This window comes from Phascolarctos cinereus, unplaced genomic scaffold, assembly GCF_003287225.1.
Source record: "Phascolarctos cinereus isolate Bilbo 61053 unplaced genomic scaffold, phaCin_HiC Scaffold_1;HRSCAF=81, whole genome shotgun sequence".
NCBI lineage: Eukaryota > Metazoa > Chordata > Mammalia > Diprotodontia > Phascolarctidae > Phascolarctos > Phascolarctos cinereus.
In genome coordinates, this window is record NW_027555514.1 from 92,343,831 (window position 1) to 92,367,651 (window position 23,821).

At 42.8% G+C, this 23,821-nt stretch overlaps 1 long non-coding RNA gene across 2 annotated transcripts; it reads left to right on the forward strand.

The window, feature by feature from the left end:
- Positions 1-508: 508 nt before the first annotated feature.
- On the forward strand, positions 509-12,882 carry LOC144456882 (uncharacterized). 2 transcript variants are annotated; one of them, XR_013486074.1, is made up of 4 exons: positions 509-1,382; positions 3,185-3,352; positions 5,214-5,620; positions 11,839-12,882. It is a non-coding gene; the product is annotated as an uncharacterized LOC144456882 (long non-coding RNA). The 2 variants fall into 2 exon arrangements; XR_013486073.1 differs by having other exon boundaries at positions 509-3,352.
- The last annotated feature ends 10,939 nt before the right edge of the window (positions 12,883-23,821 follow it).

Here is a 23,821-nt window from a genome sequence, read left to right on the forward strand (position 1 = left end):
GGTAGACATGCCCCAAATCACTGATGAGTTTAATGCTCATCAGTTACCCTCAATCTGGTATAGTCTGTCTTCTGAGAAGGTTTACCAGAGTTCGGCCACAGTGCATGCTATAGCTTCTTAGAGCCCCAGGTGAGAGTTGGGTGAGAAATGAACACCAAACTCGAATGAGCAGCCCTGAAAACCGCTCAGCAGGCCCTCACACCAAAGGTGTTAGCCTTCCTTGAATACCCCATACACCGCAACTAGTCACCATAGACAATGGAGCTAAGATGCTACAATTGGATTAGGAGAAGGAAGGGTTCTTTGATTTCTCTCTCCTTTATTTCCAGGTTGTTGCTAGGTCCTCAGTTTCTTTACACCATGCCTGAACTTTACTTCCTCCTTCATTTTGTAATAAAACATTTCCCTTTTCCTGATCACCCTCACAAGACAGGGTCAAGTAACCTCCCTAGAAGAGAACAAGGCACTTCCAGGAGGCCAGGCTACGTTCCAATTGACTATAAACTCCTCTAGGGAAAGGACTACTGATTGTGTCTTTGGGTAAACAAATGTCAGACCCAGACCTCTAGATTCAAACTTGAGGGTCTCTCAACAATAATAGTAATCTTGGTAGCTCGTGCCCCTATTCGGAATCTGGGAACATCAGAATTGGGTTTATGTTTCTCAAAGTTTCAACTACCTTGAAAACCCTTGGGTTCACAAAAGTATGAAACATAGAACGGCTTTGTTTAACACAGAAAGGACCCATGTCTGAACTCTTGACTAAGCAGTAGAGAGCTCCTACTGGTAAGCTCCAGAGGTTTGAGTCCCAGTCCCCACAAACCCATCTCACTTAGTGAAAGTACCTGCCTCTTAAGTGGAATCACAGGTCTGATAGCCCTTGTAGCCCTGTGATATGGGTACATGTCCAATACCTACATCTCCCCACTCACCTCCTTCCCTACACAACTCCACTGGCCTGCAGTTGTCCCTTCATTCCAGTCCACACTCATCCTTACTTCTGCCTTCCCTCAGCATATCTCTCCATTCTAGGCACCCTGTGTCTCTCTCTCTCACACACACACACACACACACACACACACACACACACACACACACACACACATACACACACACACAAAAAGCCCTTCACCTGGAACCTTCATTCTCCTCTTGTGCATCATGCCTACTACATTTGTATCAGCAGACAAACATGGCATTAAACATAATAAACATTTAACAGATGTTTCTTAAGTGGAATTTAACCAAATCGAATTGAATATGTTAGAATTTTTCAGTGGTGAGACTTTTCACTCCTTTCCCTAGGAAATTAAGTCAAGTACCACAGGCAACTGAACAAATTGACTCAGATGATGGGGATAACTGATGATGAAGTTTTCAAGGTGAGGGAAACAGAATTTGGAGGCTACTGGTCAACAAGTCATTAAACAATCCTAATTAAGGGACCATATGGATACGCTCACTTACTAGCTTCCTTAAAAAAAGCCTCAGTCCTTTCCTGCTAGAAATTTCCAGTCTAAGGCAAACATAATCAAACCAGAGTAAGAGAAACAAGGGTTTTCATCTCATGCAGAAGGAAGAGGGGGAAATCCTGAAAGTTTTATTTGCCTTCCTCGAATCCAAACTGCTTCTCCCTATTCCAAAAGGCCTAGATTTTCACAAGTTTCATCTTTTATCTGCAATAAGTGAAATACCTCCAAGGGAGACTCTATTTGTTATTAGGAACAGAGTTCCAACAGACTGAAGTTTTTTTGGTAATGTTATAGTTTTGGTATTAGCTTTTATCACCCTCTAAGAATTGCCATGGGGCAGCTAGGTGGTACAGTGGATAGAGTGCCAGCCTGGTGTCAGGGAGACTCATCTTCCTGAGTTCAAATCTGGCCTCAGACACATACTAGCTATGTGAACCTGGGCAAGCCACTTCACCCTGTTTCCCTCAGTTTCCTCATCTGTAGAATGAGCTAGAGAAGGAAAAAAGCAAACCACTACAGTATCTTTGCCAAGAAAACCCAAAAAAAGGAGTTATGAAGAGTCAGATACAATTTAAAAAAAAAAAACAACTAAGCAACTATCCAACTAAACAATAACAAAGACAATTGTCACAGAAGACGGAAATGCTTCCCTCAAGACACTGTGATTCCAAGCTTCCCTCCTCCCTCACCTGGAAGCTCCATTTTCCTCTCGTGCATATGCTCTGTGAATTTCAGGGAGACAAAGGGGATGTTCTTTGGCACTTTAGTAAGTATTAAAGGATCATAAGATCTAGGTCTGGAAGGCATCTTTCAAGTTCAATCCCTTCTTTTACAGATCATAAAACTGAGGCCCAAAGCAATTAAATAATTGGCCTGGGATCCCCTAGCTAGTGTCTAAGGTAGAATTTAAACTTAGGTCTTTCTGACTACAAATCAAGCATTCTATGCACTATATCACACTGGCTCTTTAGGATCTATCCTCTAACAGTGAATGCAACATTCTATACCCATAGTCCTCAACCTTGCAAGGAAAAGAAGGAATAGGCTTTAGTTTCAGCTTCTAGTGGGCCATTCTCTAATTATTAGTAGGCACTCTTGCTAGTTGTATGTATAATACTTTAAATTTTGCAGATTACAGTAGGACAGAAAACTTAGAGCTGGTAAGACCCTTAAAACTCAAAAGTTATATCGTCCAACCCCCTCCATTTTCAAAGGAAGACTCTGAAGCCCAAACAGGCAAAGTCACATGGTCAAGGTCACATAGGGAGTAAATAGCTTAGGTAAGATTCACACCAAGGTTTTACAACTCTAGATACAGTATGGTTTCCACTACCCCATACAATTTTGCTGATGACACCAGAGTGTCTTGCCAGCCTTTTCCCAACTCTCAAGTAAATCAGTGATAAAATAGAGCAGAAGGGAACACCCTCTTCTTCTCTTGTTTTCCCATTAATGAAACAGAGATCAGAAGTTAATTTGAACATGAAAATTATACCCTTAGACAAGTAGTATTTTGTTGTTGCTGTTAGGCAATTGGGGTTAAGTGACTTGCCCAGGGTCACACAGCTAGTGAGTGTTATGTGTCTGAGGCCAGATTTGAAATCAGGTCCTCCTGAATCCAAGGCCGGTGCTCTATCCACTGCACCACCTTCCTTCTGAGTAGAGCAAATTGTTGGTCTCTGCCCCTAACTTCCTGCTTCCCTTCCTGGAAGGAATTGAAGTCCCACTTGGAGAAGAGTGAGGGGAGAAGAGGTTAGAGATGTCTATTCTGCCTCGCTTCAAGCCACAAAATGACAATCCCATGCTACATGTGGGGTATAGCCCTCACTACATACATGTGTATATATGATCTCGTTGAATCATCACAACAACCTTGTGAGGTAGGTTAAAATCCTCTCTTCATCCAACCCATCCTAACATGCCATAATTTCAAGCCCCTCCACTATCTTGATTGCCCTCCACTGTGTGTGTTTGTGAAAGACACTCCAACTCCATGACTCATGAATTCCTTATCTATAAAACAGAAGGATTATACTCAGGGACCTCTAAGGCACCTCCCAGCCCAAATCTACAGTCAGATGCCCTAGAATGCAAATACTCTTCCAAAATGATGGCCTCACAACTGATCTAGTCTTCTAAATATAGGCTTAACAATGGGACCATCACCTCCTTTGTTCTAAACATGCTTCTCTCAGTGTACTCTAAGACATTTTGGGGCAGCTACCATTCACAATGTCAACATAAAAAATAACTGGAAGAGTTCTATGCTTATGTCTCTAGTTATGCAGGGCAATATCTGTATGGGCAAAGCAAATATCTCATTTTTGTGGTAAGTTCAAGGGACATCAAGAAGTCTCTAATTTACAACCCTAAATCCCCTTCCCCCAAAAAAAAACCCCTTTCCTATCACCTGCTTATGGCTGTCTGTAGTTCTGCTGTTAGTGAGTCATAGCAGAGGCTGGATATACTTCACTGGGCAGTGGATTGACTTCTTAAACTCTCTTCCAACTTCAAGACTCTATTATACTAACCCTGAAGAAGACAGATCTTAGAAAAAAATAGTGTGGTGTTAGCAGAGAGTATACTGGTAAATGTTTAACAAGAGGCTCTCCAAAAAAAATGTGTTCTATGCTTTTAATCTGCATTATCAACATTTTCTTAACTCAAGACGCTCCAATATAGCCATTTCTGAGGGAGAAAATTTAGCCATCTGCTCTTAGAGCCTGGAGGAATTGGCTCTGGGTGTAAAGGAAAGCAGCGGATTTGAACTTGGGAAACATAGGTTTGAATCTGACTCTGTGCCTTACTACCCGTGAGAAATTGGACAAGTCACTTAACCTCTATGGGCTTAGCTTCCTGCTCTGTAAAAAGAGGGTTCTAACTAAATGACCTCCAAGCCTATAAAGTGTCTCCACCAATTGGAAGGTTTAGCACTAGCTACTTCCGTTTTCAACCACAAGAGTGTTTCTAAAGGTAGCAGAAGGCATTCTGAGAGCCTCAGCCAAGGTGACCAATTTCCTTTCTTTATGAGTTCTAGAGAACCAAGCAATCGATCAACAAGCCTACTATGAGCAAGGGAGAGGGGGAGGTGGGGTAAAAAAAAAATTAATAATAGTAAAATAGCATTTATATAGAAAGCTCTTTAAAGTTTAAAGGCACTTTACATTTCATTTGATCTAGTCTCTCCCCTCAAGGAGTTTGTATTCTGTAGGGGAAAATCACATGTACACATAGCAGTAGACACTGAACAAGGTAAAAAACAAGAGAATGGGGAGAGAGGGAGACTTGCAGGTGCAGGTCAGGAAAGCTTTTGTGCAGAGAGACTGTCATCTGAACTGAGATTTGAAGACAGGGATTCTAAAAGGAGGAGGTGAAGAGGTGGTGCATTGCAGACACAGAGGACAGACAGCCTGTGCAGAGGCGCCGAAATGGTGAGCTAGAAAATGAGAGAGCGGGGATGTAGGCCACTTTAACGGGGCAGTAAAGAGTGTGGAGGGGAGCGGTGTCTGAAGACGGAGGTTGGGTGTAGATTGTGAAGGAAGCAGGCTACCAGAGGGCCTCCAGAGGCTGCCCAGAGGCTCGGGGCTTTCTAATTCGACAGCCCTTTGGGAAAGGTTGACTGCAGCCATGCACAGGTAGGCTGCCGGCCGAAATATTCTCCCCAGAGGGCGGGCAGGCAAGCAGGCTCGGATGGGGCTCCTGAGAATTGCAATATCCCTCCTCTCCTTTGGGTCCGAGCAGGGAGACAAACAGGAAATGGGGCGAGATCGCTTCCAGGCTGGGCTCAGGAAGGGTTCCCAGGGATGCGCGGTCCCCTGCCAGGGCTCCGAGCTGGAGCCGAAACGGCCACCTGGCAGGACATTGGGAGAACCATGCAGACCTGGACTTCCTGGATCCCGGGATGCCGGAACCGTGCTCCCTCTGGACTCCCAGCCCAGCGCCCCAGCTCGTCCGAGATTCGAACTCTCAGAGTGCCTGCCTGCAGCCTCCAGCCTCCAGCCTCCTTCTGGTCCCCAGGGTTCCCAGCCAGAACGAAGAGAGCCTGACTTTGATCCCTGACCCTGACCTAGGACCAAAGGGGAGAGCACCCGCCTCCCAGCTCTTCCCACCCGAAGAATGAGGATCTGGCGGTAGAGCCGGCTGACCAGGTAAAAGGATGAATAGAGGGCACGGTCAGTGGCGGAGAATCTAGACTAGAGTTAAGGACAAGTCCACCCCTCCCCTTCTCCTCAATTCCGGGCTAGATCTCCCTGCTGGGGAAATTAGAAGGAAACCAGGCGCATGGAAATTGCCTTCACTAAGAGCTATATTTAATGGAAAGGTTTAGGTTTTACTGCACCTGGGGGGAGCTGAACACTAAGCCTCATAATATCCACATAGGAAGGCCACATGATTTAGAGCTGAAAGGACCCAAGAGATCATCTAGTTAAAAGGATTCATTTCACAGATGAGGAAACTGAGGCTAAGAGGTGAAGTGGTTTGCTACCAAAAGTTAGTGGTCAGGTTTTAAGCCCTAAATCTTTTGAATCTTGAATCCATTGTTTTTTCCACACACTCCACTGAAGGGGTAGGGGGAAGGAGAGTCTGTGAATGTTGGTGAGGTTGACAGATCCCTGAGGGTCCTCATTCATGGAAGGCACCCCTTGCTCCTTTCTCGCCCCAGCTCTGCTGCCAACTAGCTTTGTGATTCTGGCTCAGGACTTCATCTGAGTCTGCTTCTTCATCTATAAAATGGATGTAATAATCCCTGCCTCACTGATGGAAATATGGAAGGAAGTGCTTATTAAGCACTGTACTAAGTTCATTATAAATAATATAATATAAATAATATAAAATAATATAAATAAATAATTTTCACAAAGAGTTCTTTCAAAAGTAGACAGTTATGCAGATGCAAGTTTCTTTAACTGGCTTAGGCTTGAAATTCAACATGTAATGACTTAGGAGGAGGGGAATATTGAAAGGTCATCTAATCCATCCCTCTATATCTGGGCTGATCCACGGAAGCAATACCTGAGTCCAATAATAGGACTCAGAGTTAGGAAGACCTGTCTTAGACACTTATATGATGTGTGACCCTAAGCAAGGCTACCTCTCTCAGCCTCAGTTTCCTCATCTGTAAAAATGGGAAAGTTATAACACCTACCTCACAGAGCTTTGAGAATCCAGTAAGATAATATATGTAATGCACTTTTCAGACCTTAAAGCACTACATAAAAATTGGCTACTATTATTATGTCTTAATGTTACCTTTCCTTAAGGGATCTCAGCCACTTCATGAAGTGGCAGCTATCACCCACAGCATCACAGATTTGAGGTGGAAAGGACCTTAGAGATTATCTGGTCCAAACCCTAACATGTCACAGGTAAGAAAACTGGGGTCCAGAGATATTAAATAATTTGCCCAAGGTCACAAAGGTAAGTGGCAGCACCAAGTCCTCCCATTCTAAATCCAGCCCTCTTTCTTCAAAACCACACTACCCAAAGCCACAGTGAATGGCAAAGCTGAGACTGGAACTCATATCTGTTGATGCCAAGTCTACTATTTTCTCTATGACACCCTATGTTCCCCTCCCCTCTTCCACCCCTTTTCCTCAACACTCACCCCTGAATTTTGAATACACAATCAAGTGAGACCCAGAGACATTAATAGATTTGTCTGGAGCAGACACAATCTAAGAAAAGGTATGGAATCAGACTCTGCTCTTATGAGGAGCTGGCCACTCCTTTCCAATGAAGAAATTGCCGTAGCACCAGCCTTCTAGCACCTCCTCACCCAACAGTATAGTCATTGGCCCTTTGGCTGAGTAGATACTTGTCCAGTTTCAGGGCTTAGCAAGTCCTCAGTACTGTTCATGTTGGACAGATTATTTCAAGGACACAGTAGCCTCAGATGGTCTCTAAAGAAGGGATTCTAACTCTCCATGCCCATTAAACCATCTCTCTGGAAACTGGCATAGACATTGAGTGGCACAGCTGGCTCCAAGTGTTTCCTAGGCCCTAAGGTGGCCTTGAAGTATAAAAATGTCCTGGGTTTCCTCACTGCCAAGTTCAGAAGGGTGAAAAAATGGAAGTGGAGATGACCATGAAGGGGAAAGGAAGAAGAATGACTATGTCTTACACATTTATGTGTGTGATGTACACATGTGAATGTGAGTGGCATGGTTGTATATAGTGTCTGTGTGTGCATATGTGTTATGCCATATTTTTATTTGTGATATATGTATATATTGTGTATGTATATGCATGTATGTATGTGTACATGTATATGCTGTGGAAGATCTCTGAGTGTTCAATGAACGATGTTCAAGGCAAGGTTGTGGTAACAGACTCAAAGAGATAAGTTGTGTATGTGTATATATATATGTATATATATATGTATATATATATATGTGTGTATATATATATGTATATATATGTGTGTGTGTGTGTATGTATATATATGTATGTGTGTGTATGTATGTATGTATATACATATGTGTGTATATGTATATATATACATACATATGTACCCATCCTATACACCAAATATGAGCCCAGCCCCTGTTCCTCTTGTCCTCACCTTTTAGATGCATGAATAAATGAAAATGCATTTACTAAGTGCTTTGTTGTTGTTGTCCAGCCATGACTGACTTTTCATGATTCCATTTAGGATTTTCTTAGCAAAGATACTAGTTTGTCGTTTCCTTCTCCAGCTCATTTTACAGATGAGGAAACTGAGACAAACAGGGTTAAGTGACTTGCACTCATACAGCTAGTAAATGTCTGAGGCTGGAGTTGAACTCAGGAAGATGAGTCTTGCTGACTCCAGGCCTGGTGGTCTATCCATTGTGCCACTTGCCTGCCTCTTAAGATTAAGGTTTCCCATATATGTGGTGTTGTGGAAACATGACTGGCTTTGGACTCAAGAGGATCTAGATTTAAATCCTGACTCTACCACTTTAATATTAGCTGTAAGAACTTGGCCAAATCACTTAACTTTTCTGGGCCTCAGTTTTCCCCCCTAAAATAAGGGAGTTGGATAAAACGATCACTAAAGCCCCTTCCAGCTCTCAACTGTGATCCTTATCATCCATATCCACACTACCTAGGACAGCTCCTTGCGTGTGGAAGATACTTAACATCTATGTATTGAATGAAATTCACAAACCCTGGAGGATAAGCTTCATCATCTTCAGCTCCTCCTTCCTTGGAGTGGGAAGGAAGTATGGGGAGGCAGGAGGGGTTGGAGAATCCTCCAGCCATAGGGTGAAATAAACACCTGGATATGGAACCAGAGGATGGGAGACTGGATCCCAGCTCTGCTAATTATTCCTTATGTGGTCTGAGACAAACCCTTTAACCACTCTGGATTTCAGTTAGGAAACTGAGAGAAGCAACTAGGTAGTGCTGTGGATAGAGCATCAGGCCTAGAGTCAGGAAGACTCATCTTCCTGAGTTCAAATCTGGCATCAGACACATTTACTAGCTGTGTGACCCTGGGCAAGTCACTTAACCCTGTTTGCCTTGGTTTCCTTCTCTGTAAAATGAACTGGAGAAGGAAATAGCAAACTAGTATCTTTGCCAAGGAAACCCCAAATGGGGTCACAAAGACATGACTGAAATGAGTTAACAACAACAAAAAGAGGAGAGGATTGGATTAAGTGATCGGGTGATCAGGGTCCCTAAATCTGATGATCCATTGAGTATAATTTCATTATTTCCCTGATGAAGAAATTCTCTCTACTGTTTGCAGGTCAGCATCTTTAGTAGCCCAAAGGTTCTCATCCTTGACAGCCAGGACTGAAGTCAGGAAGACCTGAGTTCAAATCCAGTCTCACATGCCTACTAGTTTTTTAATCCTGGGCAAGTCACTTAACCTCTGTCAGCCTCAGTCTCTTCACCTGCAACCTACTTCGCAGGGTTGTTATAAGGATCAAATGAGATAATTATTGTAAAGCGGTTAGTACAGAGCCTGGCATATAATAAGCACTATATAAATGTTAGCTGTTATCATTATTATTTGGCAGCTAGGTGGTGCAGTGGATAGATAGAGTTCTGGGTCTGGAGTTTAAGAAAACAAGCTCGGATTAAGCTTCAGATACTTACTAGCTGTGTGACCTTAGGCAAGTCATTTAATCTCTGCCTGCCTCAGTTTCTCATCATAATAATAGCACCTAACTTAGGGTTGTTGTGAGGAGCAACAAGATCATTGCAAAGCACTTAGTGCAGTGCCTGACACATAATAATTGTTATGTAAATGTTGGTTGTCATCATCATTATCATTATTTATGTCTTGGACCCCTTTGGCAATCTGGTGAAGCCTTTGGACCTCTTCTCAGAATGTTTTTAAATGCACAAAATAAGATACATAGGACTACAAGGGAAACCAATTATATTGAAATTGTTATCCAAGTATTTTAAAAGAATAAGTTCACAGACGCCCTAAAATCTCTCCTTAGACTGTTTGGGGGCTCTGTGGACCCCAGCTTAAGAACTCCTGCAATAGAGAGTTTCATAAAGTATAAAGAGGTTAAGTGACTTGCCCAGAGTCACACAGCCAGTCTATGTCAAAAGCAGGATTTAACCCCAGTTGCTACTGATTCAGGTACTCTTCAAAATTCAGAGAGGGATGGAGTGGGGGTAGAGGAAAGGGCTACACATTTAGTGAAAATATACTATTAAATAGAATGAATATTAAGGTCCCTCATATCATTCTCCAGGATGTCTTTTTTGCTATCTAGCAGCTAACAGGTAAAAGTCACAGATATTAAGTGTGACAGTCAGCAAAGGACACACAGGTCCCAGTCTAGAGTCCTCAGAAAGAAAGATGATGGGCACCAGGTGAGGATCACTTCACTGAGGCACATTCCTAGCCAAAGCACACAACACATATTGTGGCTACTGTGGAAGTAAGGAAGCTGTCAGAGTGTGGAGCCTTAGATCACACCCAAGCACTATAACTATTAGTTATCCCTATTGTACAGCTGAGGAAACTGAAGCAGACAGAGGCTAAATGACACCCCCAGGTTCATACAGCTAGAAAGTGTCTGAGGCTGGACTTGAACTCAGGTCTTCCTGACTCCAAGCTCTATCCACTGCTCTGCCTCATTGCTCACTATTAATAAGCAGGGGAGACAGAACAATATGTGGGGCAGGCACAAGGCCATGTGTATCCCAAAGTCTCTCTTGTCTTTGGCACCTAAAACTCCCCTTATTAGAGTAACCTTATTGGGTGAAGATATCATCTCCAGAAAGCAATAGGTGAAAATTGTTCAATTATGAAGCATTGAATGACTTAGACTCATGATTTAGTACTGAAAAGGAATTTGAGAATCAGCCTATTCTCTCCGTCGTTTAGTCATTTTTCAGTCACGTCCAACTCTTTATGATCCCATTTGGGGTTTTCTTGGCAAAGAGACTAGAGTGCTTTGCCACTCTAATGAGCTCTAGCTCATTTTACAGAGAAGGAAACTGAGGCAAACAGGGTTAAATAAGTTGCCCAGGGTCACACAGCTAGTTAAGTGTCTGAGGCTGGATTTGAATTCAGGTCTTTTTGATTCCAGGCCCAGTATTCTTTCCACTGTACCACCTAGCTGCCCTCACTTCACAGATGAAGAAACTGAGGTATAGAGAGGTTACATAATTTATCCAAGGTCGCACAGGTAGTTCTCATATCGGCGCCAGAATTAGAAACTAGATCTCCTGAATGCTATTGTGATACAAAGGGGAAAGCCCTGAATTTGGAGAACAGGAGCTGGAATCCTAGCTCATTTACTTACCACTTGTAGAATAAATAGCTTTCACTAGATTAATGTCTCATTTCCCTTCCCAGAAGAAAGCCAATGATCTAGGCCTTTGCTCTTGTCTCCAAGCTAATTAACTTAGCCCTTTTCTAGACAACAAGCCTCTGAAGGAATAAAATGTAAAAGATGAAATGAAGAGGGAATATAAGAAATAAAGAGAGAAGGGACAAGGAACAGTGTCCTGCAGACTGTCAAATAACAAAATAGTTTTGGATCTTTAGATCTGAAAGGAACCTCACAGACCATCTAGCCTAACTTCTTCTCAGAGACAGAAACTGAAGCTCAGAAAGAAGTGGCTTGCTTAAGTTCAGAACAAGTCAGTGATGGTATGGAGACTAGAACCCACTGAGCCTCCCACAAAGCTTTTGCTTACATTACACTTGTATCTGCAGGAACAGAAGCTGGATATGTCATAGTGGGGATCTGTTTAGGATTTGGACTGGCCACTGTAATTCTGTGAGTTGTGAGTCTCTACAGGGAGGCATTACGGTGGTCCTGGGCTCTTGGTGAGGGTGGGAAAAGGGAGGTGCTAGTGAAGCAGAGAGGAAGATCCAAAGGTAACATATCCCTGACTTCCCCAGGGTTAGCCCCCTGCCTGGGTGAATACCAGCTTGGGAGGCCAAGGTGTTGAAGGTACCCCAAAACCCCAGTGAGTTGGAGTGACCCTACAAGTGCCCACTGTATGAGAAGTGCATCCGTCAGAAGAAGAACCTGAAGGCACACGCAAGCATCTACACCAGGGAGAAGCCACATACCTCCAACGAGTGTGGCCAATGCTTCCGGCAGAAAAGGAAACTTCAGAAGCACCAGCAGTTGCATCGGGGGAGACCCCCTCATCAATGGTGCTTCAGCGAGAAGCAGCCGCTGCACAAGCAGCAGAAGACACACACCGGAGAGACGTCTTTCACCGGCCCAGATTGTGGTGCTGACAGGGTCCTTGGGTGCTTGTATTCGGACCCCAATTTCTCTCTAGCCTCAGAAACACTGTCTCTGACAGTTTCTCCCCAGCCCAAGGACTCTGTGCTTAGCAATCACTCATGAGTGGGCCCCAGCAAGACCCTTATCTCTCTCCCTGGTGCAGTTCCAAACAGCACCTGAAGGAATTATTAGTTTAAACTGGCTTTGCACTGGGTCATAAAGACATTCATCCCCACTGGACTATCTATAGTACCGCCCTATCACATTATCTACATCCTGGGCTCCTCATTAACTGTTTTCTAGACTTAAGACATATGTATATTCCCTACATCTATCTTGTCAAACAAGACATTGATTGGTGGCAGACTGGACAACTCTCAGTTACCCTGAACTCTAGTGGACTTAGTGACATAACAGATCTAAAACCACACCTCCATGTGGCCCCCCTTGTGGGCTTTTCCTAATGAAGTCTGGGTAAAATGCCTGTGCAGTAGGTACAAGAAGTGCATGTTCTTTTCAGAACTGACCACTCCTTAACCACTCCCTAATCCCACCCTGAATCCCCTAGTTAGCATATTTGGCACATGTTTTATTGTATTTTATCCTATATAAACTTTAACTATACCTCTCTAAGGTTGCAGGATCCTTTAAAAATCCTTGCCCGCTGAAAAGCGTAACAATAAACTTTGCCACCTTGATTTAAAGAATGCTTGAGTCTGTGAATTCATTCCAGATGACCCATGTACTTCAGTCTTTGAGGGGTCACAACCTCTCAACCTCTCAAACCGCAACAGTGCCTGCTTCAGTCATAAGTACAACCTCAAAGACACACAGGCGAGTGCACACTAGGTGAGACAGCTCAGCACTGAGCCAACTGCAGTAGGGGCTTTGAGCTGCAGTGCCTCGAGGCGAGGGTCCACACCCACAGTGCTCCAGGGCCATTGGGAAGCAGCCCAACCTGGAAAGGTACTTGGAGACCCTTGCTGGCCATAGGCCTTGCAGCTGCCATGGGTGTGGCAAGACCTTCGGGCAGAACAAGCATCTGGTGAGCCCCTGCCACCTCCTCTGGTCTCTAAGTCTGCACCTAGTGCGGCAAGTGCCTGCGGCCAGCGAGCCAGTTTGACCCATCATGAGCAGACAGACACTGTGGAGAACCACTCCACCTGTACTACTGTGGGTAGGGGTAGTGGCAAGGCCTAGACATTCAGAGACAGGGAAGAGTCTGAGGGGTTCTAGAGTGCTGGCAGAACGACTGAGATTCATCACATCAGAATGTTTTGGGAACAATCTTATAGGTTCCTAAATTTAGAGCTGGAAGGGAACTTAAAGGACATAGAGTTCAAATCCCTCATTTTACAGATGAGGAAGCTGAGCTCAGAGGGAGTTAAGTGACTTTGCCCTGGATCAAGCAGCCTGAAAGTATATGAGGCAAAAACTGAACCTGAGTCTTCTTGATATGAATGCGGTACTCTGTCCACTGCACCTCCTACCCCCCCACACACACAAGCTGGGGATGGGGAGGGGAGAACAACAGAACTGGGAGTCAGAAGACCTGGGTCCTTCCTGCTGCACTATTCTCTGGGTCTATGACTTATTTTTGCTTAGAGCATTGTGACTGATGATGGGGAGAATGAGTGGTCTCTCCAACCACTCCCCAGTCTTCTCTGGCAGAGAAGCAAAGACAGGAAAAGACAAATTCTTTAAGAGATGATGTGGTGGCCTCAAGTGACTAATATATGAAAATGAGGCCCCTACAGTCAGGATGGTTCCCTTTTATGTATTTGGTTTTGGTATCATTTTGATTCTTTTGAGGAAAATAGCATTTTAAGCATGTGGTGCCACTGGTGTATATTTCTTCAAAATGGCCCGGCACTTCTAGGCAGGTCTCAATGCGTTTCTAGATGTCTTCAGGTGTTTAATCGTGATTAGTGTTAACTCTTCATTGAGACTCACCCCTAAAAAGCCATGCCTCCCTGGCTGGCCCCTGACTTAATTTCTGAATCTGATTCAACACTAAGGCCATAGTAACTAACACCTGTAGAAATGTTTCTGAGATGAGTCCACCTAACATCCTTCATCTCCCCACATCAGCTCAGAGCAGTTAGAAGCCTCTCTAGCTTCACAAGTCCAACTAAAGCCATGGTTCCCCTAGCAGCATCTTACAAAAACAAAAGAATATGGGATTCGAGTTGGAGGCTCTGGTTTCAAATCCTAGGTCTACTAGTTACTAGCAGGGTAATCTTGGGGCCTACTTCCTTCTTTGAGCCTTAATTGTCTTATCTGTAAAATGAGAATAATTGAACTAGATCAGTAGGATCAAACTCAATTAGAAATAGGGGGCCTCTAAACTACATAAGGACCCCTGCAGGATGCATATTAACTTAGAAAACTACATATTAACATTATCTATGTTTTATCTTATTTTTGTTTATTTTGTCAAATATTTCTCAATCACATTTTAGTCTGGCGCACTGCACTGGAGAATGCTGTGGGTCAGCCTTTGGACTGGATGACCTCTAAGGCCCCTTCCAGATCTAAGCCTATGAGCTTATGAGACAGATCCTACTGGGTACCCCTAATAGTCTCCTTGCATTCAACACTGGTCTCTTCTACCCAAATGTCTCAAAAGATTAAAGGAAAGGGGATAAAAAGTCTTCTCTTCAGGAATCCAACCCTACCATGACATCACTAAATTTGACAGTCACTCCATTTAGAGCATTAAGAATCTACTTTTCTACAATGTGAGCCATCATATAAAAAACATCATTGTAGATACATAGGTTAGTCATAGACTCCAGCTTGGCTCAGCTAAACATATAAATCTGGCTTCTTTTATTGCTGTTTTAACCCCACCAAAGACAATCTACCCCCAACGTTGAAAAAGCAAACATTTTCCTCTTGATGCAACCCTGACTGCTCACCCCCAATCTTGTTCTGGCTTTCTGTTCTCCCATGGCCAAAAATCTCTTTAATTGTTTAAACTTATCTCCCCCCCACCCCAGTCCAACTTGTGACCACATTCCCAGCCTCATTTCTCCCCCACCTCTTCTTGAATTCACTCAGCTTTTGAAGGTCTTTCCTCTCTCATCTTTTCTTCCATGCCTATCTGTCTCCCTCTCCCCTTGCTCCCAGCTATGTGGACATGGCTATTTTTGTGCTTTAAAGGCCATTGGGTGGTCCATTACCATTGCAAGTATTCACATTGACTTTTTTTTTTAGTGAGGCAATTGGGGTTAGGTGACTTGCCCAGAGTCACACAGCTAGTGAGTTGTTTTTTTTGTTTTGTTTTGTTTTGTTTTAATGTGTCTGAGGTCAGATTTGAACTCAGGTCCTCCTGACTCCAGAGCTGGTGCTCTATCCACTACACCGCCTAGCTGCCCCCTCACATTGACTTTTAACAAATTTAGAGCCTGCAAATGGCAGTAAGCCTGGGCAGCTCCCCTATTCTAAAAGATGAGGCCTTTATTTAAAACTCTTATTACATCCTTCTACAGAAAGTATAGACATGCCTGCTTTCTGTTATATGACTAAGAACATCTCAATGAAGACGAGAATTTAAGTTTTATCTCAGGTGCTAAACCAATAAAATGGGAGAGGAAAGGGATGGGAGTAGGGAGAAGAGACAAAGATCACTTAGCTCAGATATGACCAAACTCATATCTCAGACCTAACTCTACCACTTAGAAATCTATTAACCCTGGACAAGATACTATGAGACTATGGTTATATCATGCCTTGTAGACCATTAAATTCTACATAAGTGAATTATTATTATTATTATTATTATTATTATTATTATTATTATTATTTAGATCTCCCAATACGTCATCTTGGGGTCTCCCCCAGTAGTCCTGTCATAGTGTCAAAGAATTCCCGTTAGAGATATATTCTTTCGTGTTAGAGCTCATCTGATATCCTCAGTCATCTCAATGAATATTAACAGGAAATGTCAATTGCCCTATTACTGCAATCACCATTCACTCTGACCTCTCTGGTCATGCTTCCACTATATGTATTGTCTTCTCCATTAGAATGGAAGATCCTTGAGAGCAGAGAATTGCTTGCACTTAGCACAGTGTCTGTCTATAATTAGTGCTTAATAAATACTTTTTCATTCATTCAATTATTCACACTTATATCTTCCATAGGAAGAGAGAATCCTAGAGGAACTGCTAGGGCTCACTTCTTGTGCCTTTGCAGGAATCTGCTGTTAAATAAGTACTCTTTGTCCCTAAATATGTACAATTTCCTGCCTCTGCCCCCTTTGCTTTCATAATTTCTGTCTACCTGGAATGTCCAAAAGCCCCATCTTTGCATATCAAAAGTGAGCTCAAAATACTGCTTTCTCTAAGAAGCCCTCCCTGATAGCCCCCAAAGTACCTCTCTACTTAAATTCCTACAGGTTCTTATCAGTACCACTCTTGTGACACCTAATCCTATCTGCCTTTTTACCTTGGTTGATTGTGTTAGGAATCTTATCATCTCTATTAGATGGTGGGTGAATTAAGGGCAGGGACCTCATTTTTAGTCTCATTTTTATTTACATTCCCTCTAAGTCTGAGCAAAAATAGTAATCAGTTTAATGGGTGTTTGCTAAATAAGAGAGAAAGGGAGAGAATTACTTTTTCTTTTGCAGAAGCCAAAAGTAAATAGCTCAGTCTTTGGCTAAATGGTAGAATACAGGAGATGAACCATGAACCAAAGGGTCAGGACCTAAAGGCTGAGCCTGTATACTAGACAGCTGACGTCAAGCAGTGCCTGAAAGCAGCACACTAATCATGCACAGGAACTAAATATGGACCTGACCAGGCAGAGTTGGGGAAGCAGGCAGGAGAAAAGGGTCCTGCTCATATAGAAAGGATGAAACTCAACTATTTAGTCTTTAACAGAGAAAAGTCCCCTCTTACTCCATGACAAAACAGTGAGCAACAGAAGTTAAGGAGAAGCAAATTTAGCTTCAATAGAAGGAAAACTTACTAATGGTTAGTGCTGCTCTGGCATGTAATGGATTTCCTCCAGTGGTCGGAGTGGAGACCTTCAAGCAGAGGCCGGATTACCAACAGTCAAGGTTGTTATAGGAAGAATTCTGGTTTGAGCCCAAGTTGGAATCTGTGACCTCTGAAGTCTGTTCCACCTCCTAAGATTCTTCAATTCTATGAGGAGGTGAATCCATTACCCCACTATCAGCCATTAACACTTTTACAACAGGCCAGTGGAGGCCTGGATTCTGCTCCTAGTTCTGATTCTGCCCACAATTACCAATGTGACTTAGGAGAAACAGGTCATGGCTACTGCAACTGTTCCTATGAGTCCTCCCTTGACAACCACCAGGGGAAGGAGCGTTCACCCATCATCTTTTGGGTATACACTCAGTTCACACTTTACCAACCAAAGAATTTTTTCAAGGACTAAATGAGACAGCATATGTAAAGTATTTTGCAAACTTTAAAATGCTATTTAAATGCTAGTTGATGTTGTTGTTATTGTTATTTATTAGGATAAGTCATTTTATCTCACTAGGCCTCAGTGTCCTTATCTGAACAATGAGAGTGTTAGACCAGATAATCTCCAGAGGCTCTTCTACCTCTAACATTCTATGTGAGCCAATACAACAGAGGCAGATTTTAAATCAAAAAATCTGGGTTTGAATTCAAGCCCAAGCCCAATTACTTACTAACATGTGACTTAGAGCATGTTACTACATCTATCTAGCCTTCATTTCTTCATCTGCAGAAAGGGGATAGACATGCTTCCACTACCAAATCTACAGGGTTGTTGAGAGATACATACTCCATAAACCTTGTTGTTATTCAATCATTTTTCAGTTCTGTCCAACTCTTTGTGACCCCATTTGGCATTTTCTTGGCAAAGATACTGGAGCAGTTTGCTACTTCCATCTCCAGCTCATTTTACAGGTAAGGAAATTAAAGCAAACAGAGTTAAGTGACTTGTCCAGGGTCACACAGATAGTAAGTGTCTGAGGCAAGATTTGAATTCAGGAGGATGAATTTAACTCAGGAAGATGAGTCTTCCTGACTCCAGGCCCAGTGCACTATCCACTGCACCACCTACCCTGTCCCATAAACTTTAAAGGTATGTACACACAAACACACACACACACATACTGGGACCTGTAATCAAGAAAACCTGAGTTCAGTTCAGCCTTAGACACTTACCAGCTGTGTGATGCAGGACAAATCACTTAACCCTGTTTGCCTCAGTTTCCTTATCTGTTAAATGAGCTGGAGAAAGTAAAACAGAGCTCCTTCACTCTATGTTATGTAGTACATATATTCCTATATAGAATCTATGTATTTCTCTGATTTCTGTTTTTCTACCAACTTCAATAAATGAGTTTATTTGCTATTTGCTGTGAGTGTTCATTATGGAAATGGTATCTGGTGGGGAGGGAGTTAAGCCTTAGATATATTGCTTGGAGCCCTCCAGTCTCACCAAGGTGTAGTCATCAGGAGTTTAGTTTAAGCTTACAAGCTACTTCCCCTAGACTAATAATATTTAAAGGAACAGATAAATATAATTCTAGTTTGGTACCTCCTCCTTCTTGAGAAAAGTAGAGGGGTCAGCCTCTGACCCCTATTTCCTGCTTTCCCTTATGGCAAGAATCAAAGTCTTCCTTGCAGGAGGGTGGGAGGAAGAAACACTAAAAATGTCTATTCTTGTGTCTCTTTTAGTCACCTCACAGACAAATCAATATGTACATACATAATCTACAAGGGTAAAAACAAAACACCACCCCCACAGATGGGGGGAGGAGGGAGAGCCTGGAATAGGTTAACTGTAATAGAGGCATTCTAATGCTCAGCCTGCTCAAGGAGATCAAAATGTATCAAGTAGCCCAAAAGCATGTGGACCTGACTGTGTCATTCTGTAAGAGCTATAACACTTTCCTGAGAAGAAACAGATGGCAACAGTAACAGAACAAGAGAGTGCCTGAATGATGGATGTTTGGAAGAGAATGAGGTTCACAGCACCTAACAACAAACAGGAGGCAGAAAGAACAGAGAACATGGAGAAATAGACCCCTACAAGAGGTTTAGGATACCCTCAAGGCAAACTTGGGTCAGTGATGTTATTTTTTTTAAATGCCATAATTGGGGCAGCTAGCTGACGCAGTGGATAGAGCTCTAACCTTGGAGTCAAGAAGACCTGAGTTCAAATTCAGCCTCAGACTCTTGACACTTACTAGCTGTGTGACCCTGGGCAAGTCACTTAACCCGGATTGCCTCACCAGAAAGCCAAAAAAAAAAAGCCATAATTAACAAAACTGACATCAGAGAGAAAATTAGTCTAGGGCTGAAAATGCCAAAGGATCTATTCAGAAATTATGAAAATGATAAGGGGCTTCTGTGACTATTAGGAAAGATACGGCAGAAAGCCATAAGAAGGCAGAAAGAGAAAATGAGGATTGATTCAAGTAGAATTCATATACCATAGAAGACCTGGGTCTGAATCAATCTTGAGATGCGGTGAGATCTTAGTCAAGTCACTTGACTTCTCTAGGACTCAATTTCCTAATCAGTCCAACTGTAGACAAGATGGTGATTCCCACCAGATCCAGTGGCCATGAACTCTGTCAGTGAGTGGAGAGTAAAGAGGTCTGTCCTGGCCATAACATCTAATGAACTCTGAGATTTTTTCAACTAAACCATGGCACCATCTTACCCTAAACTTCATTTGGTATTTTCTCTGACTTAAGAACTGCCTGATATATCCTGAGATTGTTTTAGGGGATATGAAGTTTTTGCTTCAGGGGCAGAAGACAAAATATTTCCCCGCACTTGTCAAGTTAGGCTGCCAAACAAGGCTTGGCTCCAGAGGAACTGAGATCATGTTCTCAGCCTGGTAGCAGGTAACCTGCTGAATCACAAGATTTGGGCAGTCCAGGGGTATGCTTCATGGGATCATCTCCAGGGGAAAACCAAGAGGCCAAGGATCAAGTCTAATGCCCACAGCTTGTATATCTCCAGGACAAGGCATGATAACCTCCTAAAGAGGAACAATTTAGCTGCCCCACAAATTGGAATTAAGTCTCAGGAGTCGGGGTTTTTTTTGACATGTTTGCTTTCTGAATTTGCATGGCGTTATCTATGAAAAAGACTTTCTCAATTACTTTATTAGATCCTGACAACACCTTCCTGAATAAAATGGAACAAAGATTTTTTTTTCTTCCAGACATGATTTCTTTGCTATAAGTAACTTCAGGTAAGGAACCTCTCATTTCCAATTCATAAATGGATCTGTTCTGCAATTTATAATTTTTTGAGAGTTGCCTAGAGGCACTAGGAGGTTAATTGACTTTCCTAGAGTCACATAGCCAGTACATCTCAGAGGCATGATTTGAACTCAGAGCTTCCCGCCTCCAAGAGAGGCCCTTCATCCATTATGCTAGACTGGTCTATTAGCCCTTTTGCAGAGGAGAAAACAGGGCCAAGGAGATTCAGAGATGGCAACTCAGGTCCCATGGCAAGCTAGTTAACAGCCAATCAATCAAAAGACATATATTAATTACCTACTATATGTTGTGCATTATGTACTTGGAATAGAGGGACAACATCAAAACAGTGCTTACCCTCAAGAAACTTAAATTTCAAGTACTGGGATTAGCCCAGGCCTCTTGAGTCTTTCTTTAATCTCCATCCACTTTATCACATGGCTAGTCTATTAGCTTTGCTTCCCCAGGTAAGGCAGGGTAGCTTCTGTTGCTCTCTATATAAAATGGCACTAGTGTATCCAGTTAATAGATTATTTAGGCCACTTATTGCTTCTTTTCCTCCTCTCCTTCCTTTCCCTCTTTAACAGGGTAGTACCACTAAACACACACTCCTCCTCAACTTCCCTTGAGTAATGGAAATACATGATTTCATCCACAGCAGTACTCTCTATACTGATGCTGATGTCAACCCTTCCAGGCCCCAATAAATAGCTTTATGAATTATTGTGTACAAAAAATGTCACCACCTAGTGGCTAACCTTCGGATAATGAGTCTCTGAATTTCCCTAGGCTGTTCCTCAAATTACATACATGCAATCTGTCCAACCTCAATTCTATATACTTAAATTATTTCCTGATGGTTAATCCCCCTGGTAGCTTTTGGTGCATTAAGGTAGCCAGGACCTTCCTTCTCATTAGGAGAAGAGTACAGTGGAAGAAGGAAAAATAAGAAATAACCAAACTTAAATGTGATATCACCCCTTCCCCACAGTTATTTCCCCAATCCATACTTACATTGACAGGGTGGGTCCCCAGAGTGGTGCTGCTGCTCTCAAGTTCTAGGGATCATAGGATCATAAGAGTAGAGCTGGAAAGGACTCCAAAATCCTCATTTTACAGATGAGGAAATTGAGGCTTAGAAAACTTAAGAGGCAGATGTGATGGGACCAGCATTTCCCTGATATTGCTTCCTTCCTCCTACCCACAACATAAGGCTTAGCACCTGATTGGCCCTGGACATCAAAGGGCATAAAAAGTCCCAGTCACATGAAGTCTAGGCAACTCTGACTTGGTGAATGTCTGTAGACTACATGAGTCATCAAGTCCTTCATCATATCCTGCCCTGATGGCCACGTACATTTCATATGGAGATAAGGGTAACTATATCCAGAGAAGCTAAGTGTTGTCTCATATTCTCACTGTGTTAGGGCAAAGTAAATCTCCTTTTTGTGAAAAGTTCAATGCCTCACTTCTCCCTAACATCAAACCTGAACTTAAAGAACACTAGTGTTAGAGCCATGGTACTGACAACAAGATTTGAAACCAGGTCTTCCTGATTCCAAGTCTAGTACTCTATATACTTCTACTACACACCGCTTCCCCACAGTCCTGTTGGTGACTACTCTTAACAGCTCATGAGTCCCCACCAGCATGTTTCCCAATAACAATCAGCCAGTAGTCTTAATTAGCTTTTAGCAAAGGCATTTAGTAAGATGGTACAGTAAGAATAGTTGGTATAACACTCCTCCCAAAGGCCTGGGTTATACTTTCCTGCAAATATACACACAGCATTCATGAGAAAAGCCGATTCAAATAGTGTTCAGCGGTATGAAATACTCATATATAATACACATATGGCAAAGGGTAATTCACAACTCCTGGTACTTCAGGGCCTGGATTTCTTTCCTTTTTGATAGAGTTCTTGAGCAGGTCACTCCACTGGTAGCTAGATTGGGCCAGCTCCTCACAGGACAAAGTCTCTACTGGACAGGTCAATCCACTGGACTCCCTGGGCTAGCTCCCTAGTAGATAGCTGGCATTTCTACCATATCTAGCTTCAGCCACAGCTACAATCCTTAGCTGGGGGACTGCCCTTGCCTCAGGGCTAGAGGATGAGTAGAAAACAAGATGGATGGACTTTGTCTACTGGAAAGAGCCTAAGCCTTTCAGAAGTCAGATAATCTAAGTTAAAATCCAAAAAGCCTCAGTTCCGTTAGGAAAAAAAGCAGCTCCAACCCTACCAACAAGGACTTTTCTTTGGGTCATTTTTCTTAGGAATCTCTTCTTCTTCTTCTTCTTCTTCTTCTTCTTCTTCTTCTTCTTCTTCTTCTTCTTCTTCTTCTTCTTCTTTTCCCTCTCTCTCTCTCTCTCCTCTCTCTCTCTGTCTCTGTCTGTCTCTCTGTCTCTGCCTGTCTCCCCTTCCCTCCCTCCTCCTCTTCCTCCTCCTCCTCCTCCTCCTTCTCCTCCTCCTTCTTCTTCTCCTTCTTCTTCTTCTTCTTCTTCTTCTTCTTCTTCTTCTTCTTCTTCTTCTTCTTCTTCTTCTTCCTCTTCTTCTTCTTCTCTCCACTGTCTCTCTCTCACTCTCTTGAGTATGATCAGAATTCATATACATTCTGAACTGTAATGAAAGTATCATATTCTCTCTTATTAGATCCTGTCCCCACCCCAGGGAAAAAGACATAACCTGTCCTCCCTTTTAAGGAACAGGTTCCCCTTTCACAATCCCCAGCTAAACACATTCAATAACTAAGCCACCTTGGGCCAATTATCATTAAATGTTTTTATAACAATTTCACATAGCATGAAGGATAAAAGTTAGCAACCAAGGGGACCAACTGTCTAAAAAACAAATGAATGGAGCTATAACCCATAAGGAACAAAATTGTATTTTCTCTCCTCTTATCACCTCCCTCCCCTTAACAATAGAGTTGAGAAGGGCAACAGAGATTAGTTTAGATTGGTAAATGGAGAGCAGTCTACCTGACCAGCAAGAGAGAATAGTTTAAAAAAAAAGTGTTAGGGACCAAGTACGCCCATGTCAACTAACTCCTCCATGATTTCTTGGTTCCATTCATAACCAATCTAATCTGGTCTGGTCCCTCCCTCTCTGGTCACTCCACTCTCATCCATACCTCAGGCTCCATAACCTCCACTCAAATCTGTCTGCTGGTTGATGGCCAACAGTCATTATGAAGCTTCTTGATCAGACCATCCCAGAAGTCCCAACCAAGGTTTCATCTATATCTCCAGTCTCTTCAGCATGGCTGCCCTCCTTGTCAGAAGTACATCAGGTTCAAACTCACAGGCACTTCAGGAACTCTGGGTAATGTCTGTCTGCCTACAGACAAGCCCTTTCAGTACCTCAAGTTTCCAAGGTAACACCTCTGGGTAATATCAAAGCCCGTGTTACATTC